Raw genomic sequence first — 11,105 nt, 5'->3', positions numbered from 1 at the left:
GGGCCCACCTGTCATAACGGTCAACCTAACAGTCAAAGTAAAATAGAGTTGACTTTGCCGCCACGTCAGCCCTGACGTGTGGGTCCTGCATCTCATAAACATGTTTAAATTGTCTAAACTGGCCATTTTTCAAAAGTGGTAGTTTTTGTCACAAAATTAGAAATTTTTGGTAGTTATTAGTCACTTTTTTGAATGTGGTAGTTCAGTGGGACGGCAATCCCTGATGTGGTGGTTTTTTTTGCCAAATACTCGGCAACGACCTGTGCCAGCTAGCCGGCGGACGACAACAAAGTGTAGGACGTCTGGCGAGGAGCTTAGAGCATCTCTAGCCGCGCCCCCAACAGGCCCCCCAGGCCACTTTTTCGGCGCCGGCGCCGAAAAAACGGCCCAGTCGCGCCCCCAGGACGCCGAAAATCGCCGGTTCGGACCTTTTTTCCGCCCGGCGGTCACAGGCCGAACCCGGCGCGCTGGGGAGCAGTTGGGGGCTCCGGCGGTAGGGAAAAGCACGCCTGGCCCACACCGACAGGGGAAAAGTCAAGGTTTTCTTCCCCCGACTCGCTTCGCACCCCCCGCGCCCTCGGCCACCACTAGCTATATCCCGGCGACGGCCGCCGCCCTACTCCGCTAGATAGCCATTCCCCGCCGAAAAATAGCAGCGCTTCGCCGCGGCAGCCCCTCCCACAGCAGCTGGGCGTTTCCGGCCGCCGTTTCCGGCCGCGGAGGTGCGGTTTAGCGGAGGGTACACACCCATCGAGCGCAAGGTGTTCGGCGTTTTGCCTGTCTCGGCGATGGACTCGGATGACGAGGAAGAGCTCGCCGCGCTGCTGGAGGAGGAAGCCGTGGCCGACGTCCAGGAAGAAGAGCATCTCATGGTGCTCGCCGCCCTCGCCCAGCTGCTGGCGAGCAATGAAAAGCCGCGGCGAGGTGGCTCGGCGCCGGGGCGGGTGAAAGCAAAGAACCGGCATCGTCTCGAAGGCTACTGCATGCTCTACTCCGACTACTTCGCCGATGCTCCACTTCATGACGACAAAATATTTCGGCGCCGTTATCGGATGAGCCGAAAGCTCTTCCTCAGGATTGTGAATTCCATCCGGGAGTTCGACAACTACTTCAAGTGCAAGATGGATTGCATTGGCGCTCTTGGATTCACCTCCATCCAGAAGTGCACGACAGCGATGAGGATGCTTGCATATGGAGTTCCCAGTGATTCACTCGACGACTATGGGCGCATGGCCGAGTCCACCAGCATAGAGTGTTTCTACAAGTTCTGTCGGGCAGTGGTGGCAGTGTTTGGGCCACAATACTTGAGAACACCCAATGCGGAAGACACTGCTCGGATCCTAGCCCAGAATGCAGCAAGAGGATTTCCTGGGATGCTTGGAAGCATCGACCGCATGCATTGGAAATGGAAGAATTGCCCATTTGGTTGGCAGGGGATGTACAAAGGCGCCAAAGGCGGTTGCAGTGTGGTGCTTGAGGCTGTAGCCACACAGGACCTCTGGATTTGGCACTCCTTCTTTGGTATGCCAGGAACTCACAATGACATTAACGTGCTGCAGTGCTCTCCTGTTTTTGCCAAACTCGTTGAGGGCCATTCTCCTCCGGTGAACTTCGAGATCAATGGGCACCAATACAACAAGGGGTACTACCTAGCAAATGGCATCTATCCAAGATGGTCGACATTTGTGAAGACGATCTCAAACCCTGCGGCAGGAGGCAAGAACGTCTGGTTCGCGAAAGTTCAGGAGGCTTGCAGGAAGGATGTCGAGCGGGCATTTGGTGTGCTCCAATCTCGATTCGCTGTTGTTCGGTACCCCGCTCAGACCTGGTCCAAAGATCAAATATGGGAGATTATGACTTGCTGTGTCATATTGCACAACATGATCATCGAGAGCGAGCAAGAAGACCCAGTGTTTGACACTGAACCATACTACAGGCAGGGTCCTCTAGCCGAAGTTGATCACCATCTACCGGCAACTTGGACTGCCTATCTCAGTATGCGTTAGGAGATCCGAGACCCACAGGTGCATCATCAACTGCAGAAAGATCTGATTGAGCACCTATGGAGGCTCAAGGGGGACGCTGTGTGATGAAATACGAGTTTTTATTTGTTGAACTATATAATTTGTATTGAACTATTTGTTGTTGTACTATTTTGTTGAAGTATTTGATTTTTCTGTGATGAAATATGTGATAAGAAATAATTATGTTGATAATTGAACACCGAGACACGGCGAAACCACGCCGAATATGGGCCTATTCTCGCCCATATGGGCCCTTTATTCGCCGAAATTGAGCTGCAAAGTGGGCCAATTTCGACGCCTGGGGGCGACGACTGGGCGCAAAACCGCCACCAGCGCCGATTGTATCGCCGGTTCACCCCCAGGGGGCGATTTTTATGCGTCCTGAGGGGGCCAACGGCTGAAGATGCCCTTATACATGTAGAAGCTACACACTCGAGATGGATGTTGTAGAGGCGGACATGGACGCCGGTGAGTGGGTTCCAACGGAGATGACAGGCACATTGTACGTGAGCGACCGTCACTCAACATATGTTCCTGCACTTAGTGACGAGGAGGATGGATTAATCTGCTACTTCGCACATGTACATGACGTAATAGACCAAGAGTCTCAAACCCCAAAAGAAATAATTGGGAGGATGTCAACGTGGTTTTTCCCACGAGAGTTAGTTGTTTAATTAATGTGATGTTTATTTATTCATAATGGAGAACTTGTTATTTGTCTATACATAATATACGTGCATCTGCAACAATTATGAGTTCCAAAAGGATGTGATAGGGACAATCCATGCTTAGAGCAACTGTAGAAAATTCTCATTAGGGTCCACTTTATTTAATACTCCCTCATTTTTTATTTTTTCAGTATATTAACTTTTACCTCAGTCAAATTTTCTAAAGTTTGACCAAATTTATCAAGAACAATCTTAACTTTCATAATAAAAAATATAAATGGTATGAATATATGTTGAATGATGATTCTAATGGCATTGATTTGGTATTGTGGATGTTATTTATTTTTTACAAACTTGGTCAAAGTTTGGAAAGTTAGACCGGAGACAAAACCAATATACGAAGTAAATAAAAACAGGTGTTCAAAAAAGAAGTAAATAAAAACGTAGGTAGTATATGACTTTTGGCGCACAAAAACAAATAAAATAAACCGCAATTCTCTATAGATGCACGTTTAGAGCCGGCAACACATCATCACGGGAGAGAGATATAGTCCATCTCATGATTGCCCGTGGTTTGAAATAGCATATTTTTTTTTCAATATATAACCTGGTCGAGGCCGTCTCTTAACCTTGTCCGTCTCGACGTGGATTTTTACAGATTCCCCGTATCGATCGGATCTCCTTTCCCTGTATCTATATTTATTACCAACGCATCTTTTATCTCTGCGCTGCGCTAGTAGTCGAACACCGCCGCCGGCGCAGCATAAGATCGATTCCAACCATGGTGTCGGCTTCGCGGCCTTCTCAACGGTGGGCCGATCTTCCGTCGGAGCTCCTAGGACTGCTCATCGGCCGCCTCCCCTTCCCCGACGACCGTGCCCGCTTCCGTGCCGTGTGCCGTCCATGGCACTCGGCGGTGCGTGACCATGTGCCTCCAGGGCTGCCGTGGATCATCCACGCAGACGGCACTTTCGTGGACTACTACTGCGGTTTTCACCGGCGTGTTCCGTTCCCTGACAACACGGGATTCATAGGCGCCCACGGCAGCTGGCTCGCGCTCTACCGCGCCAACTGTCGAATAAATAGGCAATTTCTCGATTAAATTAATCCATGAGTAAATCACTAGCATGGCATTGACTAAGTTGTTGACGTACTGACTCTGATCTAAACATGCACGTACTAAGCAAACAGTAGACAAATCTACACATACTGCTAGTACTGCTAATACGAAAATAATCAGGAGCGGGATAAACGAGTTATACCCTCCAGTAGGCCACGCAGAGGCCGCGGCTTTGGTGGCAGCAGCGGCGTCCTCGGCGACCTTCTTGTCGGCTTCAGCTTTCTCGGCGGCGGCACGGTCGGCGTCGGTGGACATGGTGATGACGAAGGCGACGCGGACGTAGAGGAAGTAGACGATCGGAAGCGAGCAGTCGCGTAATCGCTGCCCAAAAACCTATTCGCCCCTCACCCCGTACAGGAACCAGAAGGGCGTGGTTTCGGAGACCTGCTCTCCCGTCGACCGTGTACGTGGCGGACGGGATGGAGTCACCGGCGGCAGCAGCAGCAGAGGAACGACGGTGGGCGTGCGCGTGAGCAGATGTGATTTATTCGTGGCGGCTAGGGTTAGGAGACACCGCATACTTATAGGCGCAGCCGCGTGGAGAGACGTGGGCTCGACCCACGTCCGAGGCCGTGACAGCCCACGATCCGACGTCTCAGATCGTGGCCCAGCTGTCAGAAAACTCTCCGTTAGTGACTGGCAAAAATAAGCGCGTATGTGTGAGCTCGGCTCGGCTCAATCCCGCAACCCGCGGCGCGGCGCGGCGCGGCGCGGCGTGACGAGGCGGGCGGCGGAGGAGGAGTGCGCGAGGGTCTCTTCTCTTCTCAAGCTCCAATAGCATGTAGAAGAGAAACCCTTATAAACCACTCCAACTCTCCTTCCACTTCCGGGGTGGGACTAAACTTCCCACCACACCTAGTGCCATATAACCCACATGGGCCCTTAGAGATTTTTCAGAAATTGCAATATGGGCCTAGAGCCCATCTCAGATTTCAGCAATCCCCCACCAGATCTCGAGGGCCCATTGTGTCCTCTGTTCCAATTGCTGTTTCGATATACCAGTGTTTCAGTAAAGACCTGTTAAGGTTAAACTTCACCTAGAACAAGTGGCTACACTCCTTCACAACTGAACAATGGACTATGCCTTGAATTGTCAGTTTGGCGTAAAGAAGTTTCACTACATGTCTTACTAGTACTAGGCTGCCGAAGGCTGACCCCTCGGGTGGAGCATATAAGTCACACTCCTGGCCTATTCATGAGCTTACTAGAGATCACCCCAATCTCATAGACTGTGACCAGCAGTCGGGCTCATATAGGTGTGTTCCTCCAAAGATCGCTCTGTAGGATAGCATCTTGCTTTTATAAGCTTTGGAACACATTGAGACCGTAGTCATCCTACCATACAGTATCGAGAGTATTGCATCTCCAACGGAGTGGGTTAGTATAGTTACTCTCCTCAGTTCACCACTGGCTTGTTTTCCCAGGTCCTAGTTCACGGGATCTCCGATCATATAGGTTGGGTTACCACCATGGCAACTCATGTGGGTCTCATACCCATCTCCCTCGATGCATTATCTATCACAACACGTGATAGCCCTTTTGTAAAGGGATCTGCCAGATTCTTAGCCGTATGGACATAGTCCAACGCTATCACTCCGGAGTTTCTTAATTTTCTGACAGCTTTTAATCTCATTCTTATGTGTTTGGTGGACTTCATGTTGTCCTTTGAACTCTTCACCTTGGTGATGACAGTCTGATTGTCACAGTTCATAAGGATAGTCGGAACCGGTTTATCAACCAATGGCAAGTCCATCAAAAGATCTCGAAGCCATCTCGCTTCAACACCAGATGTGTCTAATGCCGTTAATTCTGCTTCCATTGTCGATCTCGTTAAGATCGTTTGCTTGCAAGACTTCCAGGAAACAGCGCCACCTCCAAGAGTAAACATATACCCAGTTGTGGCCTTCATCTCATCAGCATCAGAGATCCAATTCGCATCACTATACCCTTCAAGTACCGACGGGTATCCGGTATAGTGAAGTCCATAGTTCATAGTACCTTTCAGATAGCGCATAACTCTCTCAACAGCATGCCAATGTACATCACCCGGTTTGGAAACAAACCGGCTCAGTTTGCTCACAGCAAACGCGATGTCAGGCCTCGTTGCGCTCGCTAGGTACATCAGTGAACCAATGATTTGAGAGTATCTCAATTGATCTTTAGCCATGCCTTTGGACTTTCGAATCAATACGCTAGGGTCATATGGTGTTTGAGATGGTGTGCAGTCCGAATATCCAAAACGACTCAACACCTTCTCAACGTAATGGGATTGCAGAAGTGTGATCCCACCCTCATTATCTCTCAGTAGCTTGATGTTCAAGATAACATCAGCCACACCAAGGTCTTTCATCTCAAAGTTCTGAGATAGAAACGATTTGACCTCCTCAATGACTTTGAGGTTTGTTCCGAATATCAGTATGTCATCAACATACAAGCACAGTATAACTCCTTCGCCCCCACCATGGCGATAGTATACACATTTGTCAGCCTCATTAACAACGAAACCAACAGATGTCAGAGTTGTATTAAACTTATCATGCCATTGCTTAGGTGCTTGTTTCAGGCCATATAAAGATTTTATCAACCTACACACCTTTCTTTCCTGACCATCTATCACAAAGCCATCAGGCTGTTGCATGTAGATTTCCTCCTTTAGCTCTCCATTTAGAAAAGCCGTCTTAACATCCATCTGATGGACGAGAAGACCATGTGAGGCCGCCAACGAGAGTAATACTCGAATGGTGGTCAGTCTAGCCACAGGTGAATAAGTATCAAAGAAATCTTCCTCTTCTTGCTGGTCATAGCCCTTGGCCACAAGCCTAGCCTTGTACTTTTCAATCGTACCATCGGGCCTAAGCTTCTTTTTGAACACCCACTTCCATCCCAGTGGTTTGCAACCATAGGGACGGTCAGTGATCTCCCATGTCCCGTTAGCCATGATGGAATCCATCTCGCTACGGACCGCATCCTTCCAGTAGTCAGCTTCTGGAGAGGCATACGCTTCTGAAATAGAAGTGGGAGTATCATCCACGAGGTACACGAAGAAATCATCACCAAAGGTCTTTGCAGTCCTTTGTCTCTTGCCCCTACCAAGGGTTTCCTCGTCATCCTCCTCGGGATTTTCATCATGTGTTTGTTCATAATATTCCATAGGGATGGCAGGTTCAGGAGTCTCCTCAGATTCCTGTCTAGAAGTGCTTTGCATATCTCTCATAGGAAAAATATCCTCAAAGAATGTAGCATCCTTAGACTCCATAATTGTACCGATCTTCTGGTCAGGTACCTCAGATTTCACTACTAGAAATCTATAGCCAACGCTGTTCTTAGCGTAGCCCAAATTAATGCAGTCCACGGTCTTATGTCCAAGCTTACGCTTTTTGGAGATCGGCACGTTGACTTTCGCCAAACAGCCCCAAGTGCGCAAGTTCGAGAGTGTCGTCCTTCTCTTTGCCCATTTCTCATAGGGAGTGATCTCACTATCCTTTGTCAGAACTTTATTCAGGACATGACATGCCGTCAATATAGCCTCCCCCCACCATGCCTTGGATAAACCCGATGTATCTAACATGGCGTTAACCAAATCAGTTAGAGTACGATTTTTCCGCTCGGCAACCCCGTTTGACTGGGGTGAATAGGGAGGCGTCCTCTCATGAATAATGCCGTGTTCCGCACAGAAGGAATCAAACTCACTCGAGAAGTACTCTCCACCACGATCTGACCGGACTCGTTTAATTTTCTTTTCAAGTTGATTTTCAACTTCTGCCTTATAGATTTTAAAGTAGTGTAGAGCCTCATCTTTAGTATTTAACAGATACACATAGCAATATCTAGTGGAATCATCTATCAATGTCATGAAGTATCTCTTTCCACCTTTAGTCAACACACCATTCATCTCACAAAGATCAGAATGTATGAGTTCTAATGGTGCCAGGTGTCTCTCCTCCGCGGCCTTGTGAGGCTTGCGAGGTTGCTTAGCTTGCACACATGAAAGGCACTTAGAACCTTTGGCTAAAGTGAAACTCGGGATTAAATCCAACTTGGCTAGCCGCGTCATAACACCAAAACTAATGTGACAAAGACGTGAATGCCAAACTTCAGATTCATTAACATTCGAATGAATATGGTTCACGACTTTATTACAAAAATCTGCGAGGGAAAGGCGGAACATCCCTCCGCTCTCATAACCTTTTCCAACAAAGAGTCCATATTTTGTAACAACTAATTTATTAGACTCGAAAACCAACTTAAACCCTTCTCTACATAGAAGGGAGCCACTAACGAGGTTCTTCTTGATGGCGGGGACATGCTACACGTTCTTCAGCTGCACGATCCTTCCCGAAGTAAACTTCAGATCGACCGTGCCAACACCATGAACAGAAGCACTCGCGCCATTCCCCATCAATACGGACCCGTGACCTGTGACCTGGTAAGAAGTGAACAATGAAATGTCAGCACACACATGAACACCTGCACCTGTGTCCACCCACCAATCGTTGGGTTGAAACACTGAAAAAACAGTAAATAAATTACCGTACCCAGATGCACCATTCTCATTGTTGCCCACAATCATGTTGACAGACTTGGAGTCCTGTCCTGACTTCTTGTACTTGTTTGGGCACTTGTTGGCCCAATGTTCAACCGAACCACAAGTAAAGCAACCCTCGTCCTTCTTGTTCTTCTTGAAGGTCTTCTTACCCTTCTTCTTAAAGTCGGTATTGTGTTGGACACCGTTCTTTCCCTTGGGCTTGTGGGAGTTGAAGTTCTTCTGGTTCACCATGTTGGCAACAGAAGTCCCTTCGGCCCCTTTTCCGTGCGAGTCTTTTGCCCTCGAATTCTGCTCAACACTCAGATGGCCAATGACATCCTCCACAGAGAATTCACGCCTCTGATGTTTCAGAGTGGTGGCAAAGTTCCTCCAGGAATTAGGGAGCTTAGCGATTATGCAGCCCGCGACAAACTTGCTCGGTAACTCGCACTTGAGAAGCTCAAGTTCCTTAACAATGCATATTATCTCATGAGCCTGCTCCAATACAGGACGGTTTTCAACCATCTTGTAATCGTGGAACTGCTCTATAATATACATCTCGCTCCCTGCATCGGCGGCCCCGAATTTAGATTCGAGCGCCTCCCACAAGTCCTTGGCGACATGCACATGTAAATATGCGTCGACCAGTTTATCTCCGATCACGCTAAGAACTGCTCCGAGAAACACAACGGTTGCCTCCTTGAACGCCTTCTCCTGTCCAGGAGCAATCGTTCCCGTGGAGACACCGGTGACCCAGAACACGTTCATAGCCGTGAGCCATAACGTGGTCTTAGTCTGCCAACGCTTGAAGTATGTACCGGTAAACTTATCCGGTTTCAGTGCAGCGGCAAAACCACTTGCCGAGAAATTCCTACACATAATAGGTTTTTGGATTGTTGAATAAATAGGCAATTTCTCGATTAAATTAATCCATGAGTAAATCACTAGCATGGCATTGACTAAGTTGTTGACGTACTGACTCTGATCTAAACATGCACGTACTAAGCAAACAGTAGACAAATCTACACATACTGCTAGTACTGCTAATACGAAAATAATCAGGAGCGGGATAAACGAGTTATACCCTCCAGTAGGCCACGCAGAGGCCGCGGCTTTGGTGGCAGCAGCGGCGTCCTCGGCGACCTTCTTGTCGGCTTCAGCTTTCTCGGCGGCGGCACGGTCGGCGTCGGTGGACATGGTGATGACGAAGGCGACGCGGACGTAGAGGAAGTAGACGATCGGAAGCAAGCAGTCGCGTAATCGCTGCCCAAAAACCTATTCGCCCCTCACCCCGTACAGGAACCAGAAGGGCGTGGTTTCGGAGACCTGCTCTCCCGTCGACCATGTACGTGGCGGACGGGATGGAGTCACCGGCGGCAGCAGCAGCAGAGGAACGACGGTGGGCGTGCGCGTGAGCAGATGTGATCTATTCGTGGCGGCTAGGGTTAGGAGACACCGCATACTTATAGGCGCAGCCGCGTGGAGAGACGTGGGCTCGACCCACGTCCGAGGCCGTGACAGCCCACGATCCGACGTCTCAGATCGTGGCCCAGCTGTCAGAAAACTCTCCGTTAGTGACTGGCAAAAATAAGCGCGTAGGTGTGAGCTCGGCTCGGCTCAATCCCGCAACCCGCGGCGCGTCGTGACGAGGCGGGCGGCGGAGGAGGAGTGCGCGAGGGCCTCTTCTCTTCTCAAGCTCCAATAGCATGTAGAAGAGAAACCCTTATAAACCACTCCAACTCTCCTTCCACTTCCGGGGTGGAACTAAACTTCCCACCACACCTAGTGCCATATAACCCACATGGGCCCTTAGAGATTTTTCAGAAATTGCAATATGGGCCTAGAGCCCATCTCAGATTTCAGCAATCCCCCACCAGATCTCGAGGGCCCATTGTGTCCTCTGTTCCAATTGCTGTTTCGATATACCAGTGTTTCAGTAAAGACCTGTTAAGGTTGAACTTCACCTAGAACAAGTGGCTACACTCCTTCACAACTGAACAATGGACTATGCCTTGAATTGTCAGTTTGGCGTAAAGAAGTTTCACTACATGTCTTACTAGTACTAGGCTGCCGAAGGCTGACCCCTCGGGTGGAGCATATAAGTCACACTCCTGGCCTATTCATGAGCTTACTAGAGATCACCCCAATCTCATAGACTGTGACCAGCAGTCGGGCTCATATAGGTGTGTTCCTCCAAAGATCGCTCTGTAGGACAGCATCTTGCTTTTATAAGCTTTGGAACACATTGAGACCGTAGTCATCCTACCATACAGTATCGAGAGTATTGCATCTCCAACGGAGTGGGTTAGTATAGTTACTCTCCTCAGTTCACCACTGGCTTGTTTTCCCAGGTCCTAGTTCACGGGATCTCCGATCATATAGGTTGGGTTACCACCATGGCAACTCATGTGGGTCTCATACCCATCTCCCTCGATGCATTATCTATCACAACACGTGATAGCCCTTTTGTAAAGGGATCTGCCAGATTCTTAGCCGTATGGACATAGTCCAACGCTATCACTCCGGAGTTTCTTAATTTTCTGACAACTTTTAATCTCATTCTTATGTGTTTGGTGGACTTTATGTTGTCCTTTGAACTCTTCACCTTGGTGATGACAGTCTGATTGTCACAGTTCATAAGGATAGCCGGAACCGGTTTATCAACCAATGGCAAGTCCATCAAAAGATCTCGAAGCCATCTCGCTTCAACACCAGATGTGTCTAATGCCGTTAATTCTGCTTCCATTGTCGATCTCGTTAAGATCGTT

Source organism: Triticum aestivum, chromosome 5A (genome assembly GCF_018294505.1).
Source record: "Triticum aestivum cultivar Chinese Spring chromosome 5A, IWGSC CS RefSeq v2.1, whole genome shotgun sequence".
NCBI lineage: Eukaryota > Viridiplantae > Streptophyta > Magnoliopsida > Poales > Poaceae > Triticum > Triticum aestivum.
This window is presented reverse-complemented; position numbering follows the sequence as displayed.